The 20,299-nt window shown below is 41.9% G+C and overlaps 1 pseudogene; it reads right to left on the bottom strand.

The window, feature by feature from the left end:
• Positions 1-5,544: 5,544 nt before the first annotated feature.
• Positions 5,545-7,158, bottom strand: LOC101020153 (annotated as a pseudogene).
• Positions 7,159-20,299: the final 13,141 nt, after the last annotated feature.

The following is a 20,299-nucleotide window of genomic DNA, read 5'->3' as shown; positions in this document are numbered from 1 at the left end:
GTCACCCAGGCTGGAGCACAGTGGTGCTATCTCAGCTCACTGCAACCTCCGTCTGCTGGGTTCAAGCAATTCCCCTGCCTCAGCCTCCCAAGTAGCTGGGATTACAGGTCCCTGCCACCATGACCAGCTAATCTTTGTAATTTTAGAAGAGACAGTGTTTCACCATGTTGGCCAGGCTGGTCTCGAACTCCTGGCCTCAAATAATCATCTGCCTCGGCCTCCCAACGTGCTGGGATTACAGGCGTGAGCCACTGCGCCTGGCCCCAAGTTGCTTTTTAGCAGTTACTTGCTCAATGATGCACCCTTTACTGGCTGCCTTCTCTTGCCCTCACTTTCTCATTACCTCACTGGTGTTTTCCAGTATTATTTCTCAAATAAACTCTGCCTATCAATCCTTATTTCAGGATCTTCCTCTGTGGTGGAGCAGGGGCTCAACTGAGAGAGAGAGAGGGAGAAAGAGTGAGAGAGAGAGAGAGAGAGGGAGAGAGCGAGTGAGTGAGCACAAAGTACATATAATTGGAGTCCAGGCATAGCTTTGGCTTCAGGTAGGACTGGACACAGAGGACTCAAGCAATATCATTAGGATGATCAGGTCTTCCCATCACTTGGTTGTGCTTTCTTCTCAGACGGACGCTGTCAACACAGTGGATCTCAGCAGTTCCAGGCTTATAGTCTTCAAACTAAACTACCCTAGCAGAAAGAGGAGAACTTGTTTTTGTCCTAGGATATCTTAAAATTGCAAACCACTGGACTGACTTGCACACCTCTGAGCCTATCACCGAGGCCAGGTGGATGGAATACTCTGTGTACTAGGCAGGGTTTTCTAGAGGGACAGAACTAATAGGATATCTATATCTATATGTATATCTATATGTATATCTATATCTATATATCTTTGAGTTTATTAAGTGTTAACTCTCATGATCACAAGGTCCCACAATAGGCCGTCTGCAAGCTGAAGAGCAAGGAGAGCCAGGTCGAGTCCCAAAACTGAAGAACTTGCAGTCTGATGTTCAAGGGCAGGAAGCATCCAGCCGGGGAAAAAGATGTAGGCTGGAGGACTAGCCCACTCTTGTCTTTTCACGTTTTTCTGCCTGCTTTATATTCTAGCCAAGCTGGGAGCTGATTAGATGGTGCCCACCTAGATTAAGATTGGGTCTGCCTTTCCCAGCCCACTTACTCAAATGTTAATCTCCTTTGGCAACACCCTCACAGGCACACCCAGGATAGATACTTTGCATACTTCAATCCAATCAAGTTGACTCTCAGTATTTACCATTACACTCTAATTGGTCAATCCTGATTCATGTGACTATGGATCCCTTTCAGGTCCTCCTCTGTACACTCCCATTCCACTTTTCCCACACACTCTAGTGGCATACAATGGAGAGAAATCAGAAGCAGGGAAGAAGGGCCTGTGTTTTGGAAGTAGATAAAGACAGACACATGTCTGTATGCATGTGCTGATATCTAATTGTGAAGAATCTGATCACTTGCTAACTATCAAAAAATATTGGTAAACATATTCAAAGAATCTGTGTGTAAGCCAGACCATTCTTTTTTCAATGTTATGAGACAAATAGAAAACAAATATCCCAGCTGAAGTCCTGCGTCTTACTTCTATTCATATGAATGATTTCTGTAGAAGAGACTAACCTTTGAAAAGAAAAGCAGAAGGTGAGAGAAAAACTAGTATGTAGAGAGTTCCTAGTTGTATGCCAGTCATTGTCTTAGCACTGTATGGTTGTGACTTCATTTGACATGAAATCTATAGTGCTCATTTTATAGGTGGCCACACCACAGCTGGATGATGTTAAGTCAGGTGCCGAAGAAAGCTCTGAGCCTGGACTATTTGACCCCTCAGCCATGGTATTTTCACTCTTCTAGATATCTTCCCTCAGAGAATGGTACTGGGAGAGGGAAGTCTGCTTTGCTGGTTCTGTGAATGAAATAAACCCTCTTCCCACTAGTCTAAGTACTATGATGTTAGAAAGGAGACACTTTAACCAAATAGAGCTTACAGTCGTACATGGTGTAAGAATTAGAAGCACTCCATCAGCACTTGTGAAATCACAAAGAGCTTAATTTTAAACAAAGTAATTTGCTCATATCCCAGCTGGAGAAGCCTGTCTATGTAGTCCACAAAGCAAGCAAAAAGAAAAAAATACAGATTACCTCCCTGAAGGCAGGACTTTGCCTGCAGGTGTTATGATTTTGTCCCCTGAGCCCAGTACAGTGCCTGACACATTATGAGTGCTCAGTATGTATTTGGTGAGTGAATAAAAAAATTGCATACACATTAATAGTTCTTTTTTAAAACAATACTACTTTCTAAATGTCTTTCCATGACAATGAATAAATCATTCCATGATGGTTGTAATAGTTCAACTTATTTAACACTTTATTGAATTAGCTATTTATATTTATTTGATACATTTAACTATTTAATTCCCTCTTTTTGGATTGGTGGGCAGTTCATATTTTTGAGGATAGTAAACAATGCTATGAATGAACAACGTTGCACTTAAGCTTTTACAAATTTTTCAAATAATTTATCTAGGGTATATATAGAAAAGAATTGCTTAGTTAAATGGCATGCATGTTTTAAGCCTTGTTTTGGAAATACACAGGCAAATACATATCCATGTATAATAAGGAAAAATGTGACTTATTTTGAAAATTAAAGGGATTTGCCTTTATCACAGTCTTCAGCTAAACCTAACAGTCGTATCTTAGCACATTTAGCAGTCTAAAGTGAATTAGTTAATTTTTATGGCTTATTGTTTGAGGTAAGTGGGCCACTGGATAAAACTTGAAAGTTTATTGCTTGCTTTTTATTTCCACCATACTGTTCTGTGAGTCTTTGGGAAATCTCTGGAGCGTCTGAGTATCTTGTCTTTGGGTCTGCAATGCCATGTCTCATGTAGCTTATATCCTGGTTTGCCTCCTCTCCACCCCCAGAACCTCATTAGTGTCTCTCACACAGAGGATTCAGATTCCAAAAATATTTGTGGAATTAAGTGTTGGCAAGAGAGTGGGAAATCCAGACTCGCACACACTGCTGGTGGGAGTATTTAATTGGCACAGCCACTTTGAAGGCAAGTTGGCAGTGTCTATTAAAATGTAAAATGTTCGTACCCTGTGATTCAGCAATTACACTTCTCCATGTCTTCTCAAGAGAAACTTTTGCTCATGTGCAGATGTGCACTCAGCACTGATCATAATAGTGAAAACCTGGAAAGAATCTAAATGTCTATCAATAGGGAAATGATTGAAAAAAAATTGGAAGAGATTCAGTGCTGTAAAGTAGTAGTTAAGGAGAATGAAGTAGACCAGAGACAAAAAATTCAGGTTCTGAGGGCCAGATCCAGGCCAGCAAAAATATTTTATTCACTTTACATAGTATTCCCCTCCGCCACTCCTCGCCATGTATTTTATAACTATTTTAGCCAAGTCTATTCTTGTTATTTGGGGGTAGTTATGCTTTATAAAGTCACTGCATACACTGAATTAGGGGAAATACAGGATTAGATTCTTGTGAGCCTCTGGTCACATTTTCACTAATCAATCAATACATGACCTTGCTTTATGTGTGTTTTTGTTTAAAGACAACTTATTTAGTATATATTGTTTATTTGTCAACAATGAACTCACAGCCAACAGGACTATAACTCATACCTGAAAAAAGCCTCTCTAATACACAGAAGGCACATCACAGCCTCCTTGCTCTTAGGAACATGAGACAGCACTTCAACACTATGCTTGGGGGCTGTTTGTTTTTCATTTTTTTTTTTTTTTTCTTTTAGATGAAGTCTCGTTCTGTTGCCCAGGCTGAAGTGCAATGGTGCAATCTCGGCTCACTGCAAACTCTGCCTCCTGGGTTCAAGTGATTCTCCTGCCTCGGCCTTCTGAGTAGCTGGGATTACAGATGCCTACTACCGTACCTGACTAATTTTTTTTTTTGTATTTTTAGTAGAGACAGGGTTTCGTCAAGTTGGCCAGACTGGTCTCGAACTCCTGACTTCAGGTGATCCACCCACCTCGGCCTCCCAAAGTGCTGGGATCACAGGTCCTGGCCAGTGGCTGTTTTAAACAGCAAAATTACCAACAAAAAGCACAAAGATGGAAACATATGGCATTAAATACACCACAAAAAGAACACTTGTTTACATTGATGTGAGCTGAAGAAAGAAGGCAGAGCTCTCCCCTTGTTCCTTCTAGGCTGGGAACACGCACATTGGGCAACTCATATATTTTGCTGTTCTGTGCATGTCCATAAATGACATGAAAAAACTGGGAATATTGATTGTGAGGTGACAAATAAATTTTAGCAAGTAGGTACATTTGCAAATACGGAGTCATAAATAATGAGCATTGACTGTATATATCTCTGAAATATAAGGACTCTTTTAGAAACATCTCAATTACCGTTATTACTCTTAGATTCCTTAGTCTTCTTTTTTCATCTTTGTGTATAAACTGGAGATTCCTTAATGTTATTGACTATCCAAAGTGCACATTTTCCCAGTGTCTCACTAAAAATCATTATGACTTCATGGATTTAAGCATACTTGGCAAATTTTAATTCATGATATGATGATGACTATGAATTTTATTTCTTATTACTTTTTAACTTTTATTTTAGATTTGAGGATACATGCACAGGTTTGCTATATAGGTAAATTTTATGTCACAAGGATTTGATGTACGGATTATTCTGTATAATCTGTGCTTCTTAAAAGAATGGGAGGATCACCTGAAAAATAGTCACATGGTCTCCCAAACTCACAGTGAAATTAATGAGGGACTGATGGGCATGACTCCCCAAATTTGGATGATATGATTTGGCTCTGTGTGTCCACCCAAATCTCATCTCAAATTGTAATTCCCACATGTCAAGGGAGGGAGGTGATTGGATCGTGTGGGTGGTATCCCCCATGCTGTTATCTTGATAGTGAGTGAGTTCTTAGGGGATCTGGTGCTTTTATAAGTGTTTGGAAGTTCCTCCCTCATTCTTTTCTCTCCTGCTGCCTTGTAAAGAAGGTAGTTGCTTCCCCTTCATCTTCTGCTATGACTGTAAGTTTTCTGAGGTCTCCCTAGCCATGTGGAACTGTGAGTCAATTAAATCTCTTTCCTTTATAAATTACCCAGTCATGTGTATTTCTTTATAGCTGTGTGAAAACAGACTAATATATTGGGTCTGAATCCCCAGATTCCAACATTAAAAGTCCTCTGGAGAGAGGTGGTGCAGTGAATGGGTAAAAAAAAGAAAAGAAAGGAAAAAGTGTAATAATTCTTCCAACAGGGCCACTGCTCTTCCCTGTGATGAAGGTGAGAGCAACAGTGAGTGCACCATGGCATAGCGCAACTAGCACAGTTTTACAGCCAGATATCACCTGGCTTCCAATTGAAGTCTTACTTCTTACCAGCTGCTGACCTAAGGCAAGTTGTCTAATTCCTTGAGCCTTAGTTTTCTTATCTGGACAATGAAAATAATCACTACCTCACAGAGTTGTTGGCAGATAAAAATCATTTATGTGAAGAATATGGTACATAGTAGGTATTTGTAAATGCTAATTAATGTTTGCTGTTGTTCTTTTTTCAGTGTTCAGTTTCATTTAATGACCCCCATCTCCTTGAAGGGCAGGTGCAGGCAGCTAGGCAATGGCAAGGGATGCTTACTTGATGATCTTGCCCTGACTGAAGGCTTGGCCCACACTCTTGAAGGCCCCCTCCCAGCAAAAATACTCTTGAACCAGTGCCTGGGTCTCCTTGTTGCCAGGATCCAGTTTTACATCATGTATATGACTTGTAGTCCCACCGCCAATCTGGACTCAGTGAAAAGGGAAGCTTCCGGCCCTGGAAGACCCAGACTCGGAGCTGCTATTGTTGGTTCCAAAGAAGACACTGACAAAAACATTCTTCCTCAGCTTGGCCAGTCACTGGAATATTCCAGTGATGAGATTGCAACTCATGAAGATCTGGGTGAGTTCTTCAAGGAAGTGATACTCTGAGAACTATAGGAACCACCCATCCTTATCGAACTGCTCCCCAAAATATGGCAGCACCCCAGAGAGTGTGTCCTTCTTAGAGTACCTGCACTGAAATTTATCCAACACAAAGGTACTCTTGGATGGTGAGCAAAGGGGTCCTTGGCCTTGGGCTCATCAGCCAGCACCTGCTCACATTCATCCATCTCCTCCTCAGGAGCAGGGGCAGCTGCCTTTTTCTCCTCTTTCTGCTCAGCCTGGGGCTTCTGCTTCCCTTCCTGTGAGCCCTTCCCTTTCCATGTGATGTCCTGTTTAGGGTGGCTCTCGGCAAACTTTTAAACATCAAACTGGGCCATGTTCTCACACAGATTCACTTCCCCCCAAACAACCTGGAATTGAGGCTGGTTAATGCAGGTGAGGAACCAGCGGTTGGCATTGGGGAAGGCCTGGTGGAAAGAAGCTTCCAGGACCTGCTTATAGAACTACAACAATATGCAAACAACTGTGATATCAGCCAGTGGCACTTGTTCACCCACCAGAGAAGTCCTCATCTTCAAGTGAGCATGCAGCAGCCCCAGAATTCACCTTACCTCCTTCTTTGCACTCTTGGTGGCCTTTTTGTTATGCTGCATGATGCCCACGGTGAGGAACACCCAGGTACTGGCACTGTATCACTGTCAGCAAAGCTCACCCACTACACCCCTTGGGCTACTGCCTCTGGAGTACTTCCCCGCAGCTCCTCATGTAGGCAATGGCATTGCTCTCAAACACACAGAATCCATCATCACCCTCAAATGCTGGAAACTTCCTGGCAAGAAATTTGCAGAGAAATTCAGGAGTATTGTTGGTTTGGCCAAAGTGGGGTAGGGTGGTGCAGAGAGCACGTGGACCTGAGCCCCGCTGTACTGAACAGCAATGGACACCTTGAAAGCCCTCACATTTTCAGGACATGAGTACAGGGTCCCAGCTGCCATGGTGATTCTGCAGAGAAAGGGGGTGTTGCTGTTATTTTTATCATATGCCTGATTGCAGCCCTCCGAGGAAGGCCGATAGGCAGACTTGCTATCTCCTATGAGAGAGGCCCTGGGGAAGGCAAGAGGAAAGGCACTGTGGCCAGGTGAGTCACACCATAGTGGTAGGGTGGGGCTGAGAGTTGAATTCCTGGCCCCTGGTCCATAGCTCTGTCTTAATTAAAAGGAGCCAGATTGTTGAAAAGCCATTGCCTAAATGATTAAAAAACAAAAACAAAAGCAAAACAGACTAGCTCTGGGGACAGGTGCATGTTTTGCCCTCTGACCCTAGGCCATCTTGCCCAGAGAGGAGGCCGAGCACCTGGCAGCCTTGTTTATCTGGCCTCTTCTCATCTGGGTTGTGGGTTTATCTGGAGGGAGTCCCAAACTGGTGACTTATGTTTCTCCCCCAGGCACTTCAGGACAGAGAGCTGCATCCATTGGGATGGAACATCCCTATCTAGAGTGACTTCTCTGGCCTTCTTAGAACACATTGCCCTTAGACTATTCAAGTGTGTGTTTGTGTGTGGGACCAGGACAGGGTGGTACAGAACTCTAATTCAGATTAATAGGATATCTAAAAGGTGAAAAACTCTGTAAGGAATACGAATCAGAAGCAAGAATCACTTCACAAGGAGGCTCCCTTTCCCCTTTCTCTTTCCCTCCTTCTCTCCACTGTTTTGATAAACTTGATGCTCACCCCAGCTGTGGCATCATGGTAAAGCTTTGACTTTTTCATATTATCAGTCTTCCCCATAAAGTGGAGTTATTCTGAAGAACTGAGCTACCCAATGTGAGCTAGTATGGACTAGTGGCAAAGTCAGTGGATTTGGGTACAGATGGCCTGAGTTTGTGTCCTGGTCCTGTAACGCTGGGGATGTGTGACCTGGAGTAAGCACCTGCTTTGAGCCTAAGCTTTCTTATATATGTAAATGACCTTGGTTTGCTCATGTTTTCTATGTGCCTTACTTTTTTTTGCAATACTTGTGCTCTGATTGAAACTGGAACTGTGACATGTTTTGAGAGTGAATAAATACTGAACATCAATGTTGAAATATTTGGTGATTATAATCATGCCTTGGAGGCCGGGCGCAGTGGCTCAAGCCTGTAATCCTAGCACTTTGGGAGGCCGAGACGGGCGGATCACGAGGTCAGGAGATCGAGACCATCCTGGCTAACACGGTGAAACCCCGTCTCTACTAAAAAATACAAAAAAATAGCTGGGTGAAGTGGCGGGCACCTGTAGTCCCAGCTACTCGGGAGGCTGAGGCAGGAGAATGGCGTAAACCCGGGAGGCAGAGCTTGCAGTGAGCTGAGATCCGGCCACTGCACTCCAGCCTGGGCGACAGAGCGAGACTCCCTCTCAAAAAAAAAAAAAAAAAAATCATGCCTTGGAATGTTCTGGGTCAAGTTGTTACTGAGCAATGGGCTTGCTATCCATGTGCATAGAAGCCAATACTATGGGAGCAGCTTTTGAGAGAGGAAAAAGCTTTATTGCAAGTCAACCAGCAAGGAGACAGGAGGCAACGTTCAACTCTGTCTCCCTGAACTGCAGTCTAGGGACAGATTTTAAAAGCAAAGAGTAGCAATGAGAGAGATAGGCAAATGCAATGAAGCATGATCTAAATTGGTTTATGCAAAGACGTGATGCTGAGTCCTTGGCTTTTAGGTCTGTACTGTGACAAAACAGAGCACCCCGTGATTCTTAATTTGGTTCCTGTTTCTCAATCCAAGCGCTTAGATTCCACCTGTGGTTGACTTTGTTATTCTGGCTGGCTCTGGGATCACAAATTGGGCATGCTGGTTCATCTGGGTAAGCTCAGGTTATGTGACCTGCAACCTGGGAGTCCACTGCACTGAGAAACAGCTCTTCATTTTGTTACCGACAAAGTTAAAGCACATTGAAGTGGCTCTGTGGTTACAATGTCAGGGTGTCAGAGAAAAGGCCAAAAATGTTCTGAGGTACTGTGTGGGGAAGATCCAGAAGAACTGCCGATTTTATGTAAGGAAAGACAAATCAATGTCTCTCATTTTTAATGTCAAGAATCAGAGCACTGAAATAATAAAAATCTCACACAATATGGACTATGGAGCATGACAATGGGTTATTCTTGGCAATCCTAGAAATAACAATGGGACCCAAACTCTGCTTTCCTATATTTGTCCTGCTTAAAAAGAACAACATTGGGGGCCATTGATGGCCAGGTGCCTAGGATCAGTCTTCTTAGTGCCTAGGATCAGTCTGCTTAGAGCTAGAGTTTCATCCAACAAAGCCACTGTTCCTGCTAGCGATGTCCTGAGGCTGGAGAGTTTGTTGTTTGAGAGATTCTACATTGGGTGGGGACATGAGGGGAATGAGAGAGTTTCACATCGTTCACTGTTTGACTGTCTTCTCATAATCCGCTTCTGCTTTAAGAGCCTGGGAGATGGGCTATTAATAGAGAAGGGAGGGTACTATATATAAACTTTGATGGACTTGGGTTGAATATATGGTAAAATGTGCTTACTGGAAGGTGAGGACTGTAGGAACTCTGAGTTTAGCAAAAGGCAGTGACTGGAAGGAACCCCAGTGTCTTAATAGATTTCGGTATAATGAAGCTAAATGAAGAAAGGGAGAAAGCAGAGGTTTTTGGATTTTAGGTGGCTTGCCAAAAGCCTTCTTCAAAAAAGCTTTGGTTTGAAGCTTTTTTGAAGCTTGTGGTTAGTGCTGGGTCTTCTGACTCCGTGCAAGGTGCCGTAGCACTCCTACCCATAGCTCCTAATCCAGGGGTCTTTCGGAACATCTGTCAAAAGGAGTGCAAGATAAGTATAATAAAAATGCTTTGTAAACAATGATCTTCATGAAACTTTAATCTTGTGTAACCATTGTTAACAATACGTTGATCTTCAATGGAGTGCTTTTATTAATTACAAATGAGGTATAGAGAAATCTCTCCCTAATATTTTGCTGCAAGTCTTTGTTGCTGTTCCAAGAAGAAAATTCTCCTAGGAATGTACCTTTGTGGAATCATTTCTGGATGATGCTATTTTCTTCTAAGTGTTTACTGGTGAATCCCTGGAGCAATATTATCCCCAAGATACATTAGTTTGAATAATATCTGACCTCTTATTCCTTTTTTAAAAAGGTAGTTTGCCTGCCATATGTTGTATGTGACAATTTATCATCTTTAAAGGAGTTAGAAAAAGAGATTTCTGTTCTGGTAAAATGGGAGATTAAAAAATCAGAAACCCTTCTATTACCACACAACTAAAATGATAGATAAAATGTAAGATTTTATCTATCATTTTAAATGCATGGATGGCCCTGTAAAAAGATGAAGAAAGTTTTCAGAGACCAGGGATGAAGTGAGAGTGGGAATGAATAAGTGCTGATGTTACTGGCTGTCCAGAGGCATCTGTAGCCACAGACATGGAGGCAGACAAGGCATCAAGCCTGGGGAGAGTTGGCGTGGTATGTTTTCTCCACTCCATATGAAGATATGACACACAAAGGGCTATACTCTTAGTAAAAAGTAAGCCAAGAAAAACTCTCCTGCAGAGGCAAAATGCAAGAACACTTGTCTGTTTCAGCTTAACCTTGATTCTGGGAGAAGGGGAAAATATATCCTCTGTGAATCTGTGGACATGGGTTGGTCCTCAGGTGGGGTTGGTGCCTAAATGCCTTTTGCAAACTTTGAGAGTAAACAAGCTATAATTTTGATGAACTGGAAATGAGGCCCCAAAAGAGAAGGCACACACACACATAATTATGCACACAGGAGAAAAGGGATTAATAGCAAGGAAAAAATAAGATGATAGATATAAATCCAAATACATTTGTAATCACAGTAAATGTTAATAGACTAAACTGTTTAAAAGACATAGATTACCAGACTAGAGAAAAAACCCCAATATATACTGTTACAAAGAAAAAGAAGAGGACAGCAGAAGTTTGAAAATAAATAATAGTAAAAGCTATAACAGGTAAATAGTTACAAAAGAAAACTGATTTAATAACACTAATGTCACACAAAATACGCTGTGATCAAGAAAGTATTTCTAGAGATTGAGAGTTCTTATATAATAATAAAGGTTTTAGTTCACTAGGAGGGCATATTTCTAATCCATTTATAGTTAATAATATAGCTCTGAGGTATATAAAACAAAAATTAACAGAACTGTAAAATCCCCAGCATAGTAGGATATTTTAACATATTTCTCTGGGCAATAAATAGATCAGAAAAGAAAATATGCAAGAATAAGGAAAACTTGAACAACATGGTTACTCATTCACTCATTCAATATTTCATTGAATGCCTATAATGTGAGGCAGTGTGCGAGACACTAAGAAACAACAGTGAAAAATGGGTTCCCTTGGAGAAGTACTTACACCAGGAGATGTACTCAACAATGTCCATAGTGGTATTGTTTAATAGCAAAAAGTCTGGAAACAATACAAACAACCATTACAGAATAGTATATTCACATGCTGGAATACTATACAGCAGAGAAAACAATGCTATGCATTTTAATGGAGAGTACAATCAGAAATATAACGTTGAATAGAAAAGCCAATTGCTAGAGAATTAATACACCATAATATTATTTTTACAAAATTCAAAGGAATGCAAAACTAAGTCAAATGACTTAGAAATTTGTACATCTGTTGCAGAACTATGAAGAAAAGGAAAGAAATGCTAAACATAAAGTTTAAAAAAGTGGATCCCTCTGTGGAAAGATGATGTCTGCCATCAGGGGCACTAGAGAATTTCAAAGGAAGCTCCCTGTTGTTCATGTTTTATTTTTCAAGTTGGCACCAAGGAGATTTATGGTGTTTATTTCATTATAATGCATATACTTTACATACACATTATATATTTTAGTACATGTAAAATATTCCATAATAAAAATGTGGTAGTGTCCCTATCCCTAAGGGACTTAAAATTATCCAAGGCAGGTAGAGAAGAGATAAATGAAAAAAATATAAATGATAAGAGACTAGGACACCCAAAGGTCATTCAACCCAGGGTGATTTTAGAGATAGAATGGGACCAGATGTCTGCACAGGGACTGGGGAATACAAAGGTGAGCTAAAAAGAGACCTGGTCTCTAACGGTTGGAAGCTTGTCCAAAGGGGAATCAAGGGATTTCTTTCTTCAAGAAGTTCTTATGTCCTGTGACAGCAGAAGGCATCTAATTTATGCATATGAATATAAACTGTGTGTGTTTTGGTTATTGCTGTAACAGGTCATGTCAACACTTAATGACATAAGGCAACAATCTTTTTATTATGCTCACAATTCTGTGTGTCAGGAATTTGGGCAGGGTATGGCAGAGATGGCTTGTCCCTGCTCTAAGTTGTATAAGGTCTTAGCTGGAGTAGCTCAAATGGATGGAGATGGCTGGGAAAACTTGACTGGGGCCATATATCTAGAACCCTTCGTTCTATCAGCTGGGTTCCCTGTTTTTTTCTCCACATGGCATCAGTTGGGGCAAAAACACCTAAAATGTTTTCACTTACATACTTAACTCCTGGGTTGTAGAACTGAAACAGTCAGGAGTTGGTTAGGCATCTTTCCATGCAGCCTCTCCACATGGTTAAGCTTGGGCTTCCTCACAGCATGGCAGTCTCAGCATAGTCGGATTTCTGACATAGTCCAGGCTTCTCACAGAATGAGTGTCCCCAGAGAACAGGGTTGAAGTTGCAAGGCTTCTTATGCCTAGACTCGGAAGTGGTACAGTGTCTCTTCCACCACATTTTATTGGTTACAGAGTCAGCCTGGATTCAGTGTGTGAGTGAGTGCATGTGCATGCACATGAGTCTGTGTGTGTGTGTGTGTGTGTGTGTGTGACTATATAATGACATTAGTACTGAGAGGCATTATTCACTGGGAACTGACGGGGTATCTTTGGAGGCAGTCTTTTAAAGTGTATGAGCATATATCCCTGGATATGGAGAGAGGAGACTAGAGACAACAGCTGTAAATACCATGAAATTGGTCTGCACACAACGTCTGTATACAGGACCCAGAGCTCTGGGATTTGTTGACTTTTCTCTCTAACCCAAGTGACTTTGGATTGTCACTTCCCTCCTTTGATATTACTTTGTTACTGAATGGGAGCTGAGGAGACCTGAACCCCTCCTATTCTCTGAATTTCATTGAAATATATGATCCAGTCATTAATGATTGATTGAGGGTTGAAAAATAATAATATCTAGTTCTATCATTTATTTTTTCATTTATGAGCTGAAATACTTCTCTGAAGAGGCATTTCCTTTGGTCTACGATTTCACTACCTAGTGGAGCAGTTCCTATAGAAAGACGGGGTTACTGATTGATTCTTTCCTTTATTTCCAGGTTTTCAACAGAGGGAGACAATTAGACATTATGTGCCTCTTGATGGAAGAACACACTTCTAAAGTTCTGCCCCGCAAAACCAAACCTGAATCTGATCTTGCCTTTACACACAGCTACCTGATTATAGGAAATACAGAGGACAGAGGGACATTTTGCACTATGCCAAGAGGATGCAAAGACAAAAACAAGAACAAACTGTTAATAGCATGCGGGAAACTTGATGAATCAAACAGTTTCCTTTAATCAACAGAAAGGGGTGAGGGCAGGGGGTGACAGAGGGAAAACCTATAAACAAAGAGACAAATGAAACTAAAAGACATATGAAATAAATTAAAGAACAGGCAAAGTTAAATTATATTGTTTAGGGATTTATCCTGGGCGATAAAACTAAAGAATTGCAAGGAAGCATTTGTTATAAAGACACATGCATGCATATGTTCATTGCAGCACTGTTCACAGCAGCAAAGACCTGGACTCAACCTAAATGCCCATCAATGATAGACTGGATAAAGAAAATGTGGTACAAATACACTATGGAATACTATGCAGACTTAAAAAAGAATGAGGTCATTTTCTTTGAAGAGACATGGATGGAGCTGAAGGCTATTATCCTTAGCAAACTAGCACAGGAACAGAAAACCAAATACTGCATGTTCTCACTTGTAAGTGGGAGCTAAATGATGAGAACACATGGGCACGCAGAGGGGAACAACATACACTGGGACCTACTGGAGAGTGTAAGGTGGGAGAAAAGAGAGAATCAGGAAAAATAACTGATGGGTACAAATCTTAATACCTGGGTGATAAAAATAATCTGTACAACAAACCTGCATGACACAAGTTCATCTATGTAACAAACCTGCACTTGTACCCATTAACTTAAAAGTTAAAACAATGTCAGAGTAGTGGTCTTGTTTGGAGAGTGTGTTTGTGTAGTGATTGAGATGGGGCACACAGAGGGGCTTCTCATGTAGACTCAAGTTCTAGTTCTGGACATAGGTGTAATCACAAAAGGGTTTGACTTATAGTAATTCATTAAATTATATTTTCGTTTCATGAGTCTTTGTATATTCTTGTTTTATATTAGAAGAAAGAAAGCTTTTAGAAACCAACAGAAGCATACTCGCAATCTGGAAGCCCCTCAACCTCCCTCCATCCCCCCACATACACATGCTCACCTCCTCTGTTTAGCATTGAGGCAGTGCTAGTCTCTGGGAAAGAATACATCTTTGGAATTCAGAGACCAGGCTTTGAATTCCAGTAGACTACTTATTAGTTCTAGGGTGACCATCCCTTTTAGCTTTTCCGGGGCTGAGGGCATTCTTGGGATGCAAGACTTCCAGTGCTAGACCCAGGAAAATCCCAAGCAAACTGGGACAGTTGGTCACTCTGAGTTACCCCCTAAGCCTCAAATCCCTTACCTGTAAATGGGGACATGAATCCCTACAGTGTTGAATTATGAGGATTAAAGAAAATGAGAGATATGAAACCCCTGAATATACTGTTATAAGACTGTAAAAATTTCAGTTCAATTTTGCTCATCAATTACTAAACACATGTAATAAAACTACCACATGTAACATTCACTAAGTGAGGTAGCCTTCTAAGTCCTTGCTACACAAAGTATGGTCCTTGGATCAGCACACCTGGGATAACCCAGAAGCTTGTAAGAAACATAGTTTTTCAGACCCCACCCCAGACCTGCTGAATCAGAATCTGTGCTTTAACAGGATCCTCACATAGTTCGTGTGCATGTTACTGTCAGAGGAGCACTGCTCTCAGCATGTGAAGAAACTCATTTAATCCTTAAGACAATTCTTTGGTTCACATTCTGATTCCAGAACCCTCACCCAGTCTTAGAGTTCCAGTACCCAGCACAAGGCCTGGCTCAAGGTAATGATCCTGAATAAATGTATATTTTATTCCTTTTCCCATCTGGAAGGGTTGGGAGAGGGCTGCCAAGGGCAAGATCATATCTGGGAAGGATTTACATTCCATAGGATTTAGAGGGACTTGGACCCCTGAGTCCTGGGGCTTTATCTAATTCAAGTTTATGGTGGAACAGAGTGAGAATCTGGATTCCTTACCCCAAAGCTCTGCAGCCATTGCTAGTCCATTAATTTACTCATTTCTTACAGAGGAAGAATTGAGGGAGAATAAGGAAATCACTGGTTTGATGGCCCAACCTTTCCTTTTGATAAATGGGTGTGTATGTGGCTGCAGAAGAGCCAAGAGGACCCTGAATGGGGGAACAGCCTTGAGAGTCAACAGCCAGGGAAGGGCTGGTGCCATTTGTAGATTGGCGAATGGATTGCTCTGGGTGTTTTAGAAAGCTCTTGCTCCACTTCTGGGTTCCTCAGCACTTGCCCAGAGGGAATCATTAATCAGCCTGATCACCTTAATTAAAACTCCTCAACAATTTCATTGGGGATTTATATCTGTTTGCAAAAAGCTAAATTTTCAGCCATTAGGTGCAATGAGCTAAACTCTGAGTCATAGTGAACTCTAGATTCCATCAATACCTCCAGGGCCGAGCAATGCACGGAAGACTTTGAAGGTTTTACGTACGTAGAATAATTATTACTACCAACCACCATTACCACTACTACCACTACTACCACCATTACTAAATAACAGCAGCTACTGCTACTATACACCAGGTACTATACAAAGTTTTTTAAATTCATTATTTTATTTCATCTTTACAGTCATCCTATGAAGTAAGAATTATTATCCCTGTTTCACAAATGAAGCAACTGAAATTTCGAAAGATTAAGTAACATGCCCCCTGGTAGCAGAGCTAGTGAATGTCACAGCTGGGATTTGAATACAGTTTGAGTCCATGTCCTTAACCACTGCCTCCCAAGATGCCAAGGTTTTATTATGCTTCTCTCACTTTTGGGACCTCATGACATTCCCATGAAGATCTTTCTCAACCCTTTCATTGGTAAAGGGATTGTATGTGTTGAAATTTTTTTTTGCAACAAATATCTGAGTACGTGTCTCTATCTGGCTTAAACTATCAAGACATGTATCACCCTACATTGTTGAATAACGGTCCAGAGTAAGGTAGGCATCAGAGGGTGTATCATCACAGTGGCTCTGGAGCTGTGCCTCTGTGATCACTCTGGCTGGATTTCTGCCTGTGTGGAGGCTTCATTCTGAGATGGGCTTCTCTCATGGTGCCAGTGTGGCTGTAGCCACCCTGGGCTTTGCTTCCATATGCCAGAGGAAAAGAAAGGTGTGATTACTAGGAGTGTTTTTTTTTACAGTGAGAAAATTTCCCTGCCTGAAACCTTCTGAAACCCACACTCATGTCTTAAAGGCCTGAATTTGGTCATCTGCACATCCCTGAACTAATTCCTTGGATCAAGGAAATGGCATGAGCTGGAAAAGGCATGAAAAAATTAAACATATACTTTTGTTATAGGTAGACACAGGATTAAGCTGGTTGGGTTAAAAATAGTAAGAGCAAAGTCCCCACCCTCAACCCCTAGATTGGAGCGAATTTTCCCCCAAACTTCTTGGAAACTGCATAGTAGATTCAGGATGAAAAAGATGTTGGGAAGACAATCAAAATCTCTCATTACTCCTTCCTCCTCCTCCTGGGTCCTATTTTCTTGGGGGCTACTAACAAGAGCTATGTAGATGGCCTTGGTGTGCTACACTATAGCGGGTGGGGTAGACCTGTGACTTGCTGTTCTCTCATAACATGGAAATTCTGTGGTCTTAACTTGAACTGGAACCATTGATAGACTCTTGACACTGTAGCAGTGGACGAGTTATCTTCAGAAAAAAGTCCTTCTGATGTCCCTCATTCCACAAATGTTTCCGGGTGGTTAAAACAAACTTAGCAGTCTTGTAGGAAGAATATTAAACTAGGGTTCAGAAGAATAAACAAAATAATTCCTGTAAAGGACCTTGCCAGAGCCTGACATATAGTAGGTGCTGGCATATAGGAGGTGCTGAGTAGGTTGGCCATGTGCAACATCATTACATCCATATCGATCTGTTTACCAGCTCACGGTCTTGGGCAGGTCACTGAAATTCTTGGAGTTTCAATTTTCATGTTAAAGGGTTTGGTTGCTCTTACCTATAAAATGGAAACAGTGCCGTCTTGCGGCACCTTGGGTGGGTTATTTTGTGGTTCAGATGAATAAAGGTGGTGGATGTGTTTGTAAACAGTAATGTCATCCTCAAAAGAGAGTAGCAGCAGGTTGCTTTGTCAATGCTTTATTTTGAGGAATGAATTAATATTTTCAATAAATGTTATTATTGAGTATTTACTATTAACTCAAATGTTATTATTACTCTGTGTTGGAGATGCAGTGTTGAATAAGATCCATTCTTGGCCAGCAAGGAGCTCATAGTCTAGCTAAGGACACTGAGAAGTGACCAAGAAGTCATCCCAGGGCTCTCTGGAAGCCTAAGGAGGACCACAAACTTAGTATGAGCAGGATCAAGAAAGGTCTTTCTAGGACATGACACTTGAGTCTGAGGGTGAACTGGAGTTAATGAGGAGGAGGTGGTTGGAGGCAGTGGAAACAGTCAGCGAGAAGATAAGTGTGACACAGTTGGATCACTCCAGCCTGCCTGGAGCACAGCAGTGGGGGCATGGAGAGGGCAGGGAGAGGCTGGCAGTGGCAGATCACACAGGGCCTTGTATGCCACGCTAAGAATTTGGAATTCACCCAGAGGGGAAGCCCTTTGTGGGTCATTAACACCCACAATCACTGTAGCTGTTTTGTGGAAAATAGGTTGGAGAGGAAAACACTAGAGCAAAGAGACCAAGCAAGAAGCTATTGCAGGAATTCAGGAAGTACTGAAGAAGGGAAAAAGAAATGGACATATCTGGGCCAGGCGCGGTGGCTCAAGCCTGTAATCCCAGCACTTTGGGAGGCCGAGATGGGCAGATTACGAGGTCAGGAGATCGAGACCATCCTGGCTAACACGGTGAAACCCCGTCTCTACTAAAAAAATACAAAAAATTAGCCTGGAGAGGTGGCAGACACCTGTAGTCCCAGCTACTCGGGAGGCTGAGGCAGGAGAATGGCGTAAACCCGGGAGGCGGAACTTGCAGTAAGCTGAGATCCGGCCACTGCACTCCAGCCTGGGCGACAGAGCAAGACCCTGTCTCAAAAAAAAAAAAAAAAAAAAAGAAATGGACATATCTGGATGATAGCTAAGAAGTCAAATCAACAAGATTTAGGGATTGATTAGATGGAAGGGTGACAGACAAAGATTTTAGGGTCTCTGACTTGGATGAATTGTTGAGGCCATTCAGAAAGATGGAGAAAGTAGGAGGAATAGCCAACTAAAGGAAGCTGTACACTTTACAGGTGTCTAATGGTTCTGGGTGCCACTCTGGAAAACCTCCCAAGGATGGCTGTAATGAACATCTGGATCTGGGGTTGAAGCATCACTGCTGGGCAGAGTCTCTGTGCTCTTCTTCATGTCCTCAGTGAAGATGCCTTGGCAAGCAGACCACAGCAGTGGCTCACATGTGTGCCGTGTGGATGAGTCTATACATGCTGATAATTGGTGTTCTGTCAAACAAGACAGGCAGTAGGAGGACTTTTGTCTGTGTTTTTGTGGCATTTGCTTGGTTTGTCTCAGACAGATTTAAATGTCTCTTTGTTGCTTGCAGATGTAGCTGCATGAGAATACATTCCTTTTTCTTGTCCAAATATTAATAAAAATATTTTGCATAGAGCTGTGGGTGCCTTTCTGGAATGTCTAAGGTCTTTGAACAGCTCTGGCTGCGAAACAATTGATCCCTGCAGGGAAGGAAGCTGTGTCTCTGTGTTGCACACCCGAGCTCCTCAGCTGAGGATTCAGAGCTACTGGTGGTAAAGGGAATAGGACTCTCACTATTTTTTCAGAGGCGTTAGCATCTTCTGAGATGGCTCAGATGCTCTTTCAGTACTGGGAGCCAATATGTCTGACTCTCTCCCGAGCTAAGCCTGGAAAGAAGACCAAATTCGATCTGCCCGAGTGGAGCTGAGCTTAATCACAGGAAGCATGGTTTTCTCCCACATTCCAGGCCACTCCCTACTTCTCATTTTGGACAAAGGAGCCCTGGGTGGAGAAGTGGAAAGAAATGACGGTGTGGTACAGGTGCCAGGCTAACCACGTATTTCTGTTTGCCCTTTAATTTCCAAGATAGCCCTGTGAAGGAGACCGTCTCATTCAACTTAGAGATGAGAAACAAAGCCAAGAGAAGCTCACTTTACCCAAGACCACACAGTGGCACTTTTTAATATCATTGTGAATATATTATTTCATCTAAAAATGAACTCATTCTAAGTGAAAAAAAAAAAAAAGGGGGACGGCCGGGGTGAAGTCACGGCTCTGGTCCTAGAGCCATGCACCTTTCTCAAGATGCACCTTTCTCAATAGGATACAAAGAAGACAGAAGAGAAGATCCACAGGGAATCTGGGTGACAATCATGGTTCCTTGTGTAAAATGAATATGACAACCCAAATGCCTAATGAATCAGCAAGGTTTTGCTGAACTAATGGAAACCGTGAAAACTGAGGACAGAGTCAAGGTCCAAAATGGCCTCAAGTGGTTGATAAAAGGCCAATTCTAACAAGATGATATGGAATGAGTGCCATATGTTAGATTCTTGAAAGTAGCACTAATTAGACCTGCCCGAGCATTGTTACAGGTGCTTTATACAGAGAATCTCATTTAATGAGCACAATTACGCTCAGAGGTAGACAGTGTCATCCCATTTTACAGAAAGGGAGCTACCGTGTAGAGAGGCTAAGTAATTGGTCAAGGTCATGATGCTAAGTAAATGGTGGATCCAGATCTGGCTCAGGATGAGGCAGTCTCATATGGAGGCCCTTCCTTTGGACTGCTATGCATTTTCAGCTTCCGATAGCAGCTAGCTCAAACCCTACTGAGTGAAGCATTAGTTGTGTTTCCATTAATGTCAAGGGAAGAAATAAGGAT

Source organism: Papio anubis, chromosome 2 (assembly GCF_008728515.1).
Source record: "Papio anubis isolate 15944 chromosome 2, Panubis1.0, whole genome shotgun sequence".
NCBI lineage: Eukaryota > Metazoa > Chordata > Mammalia > Primates > Cercopithecidae > Papio > Papio anubis.
This window is presented reverse-complemented; position numbering and strand designations above follow the sequence as displayed.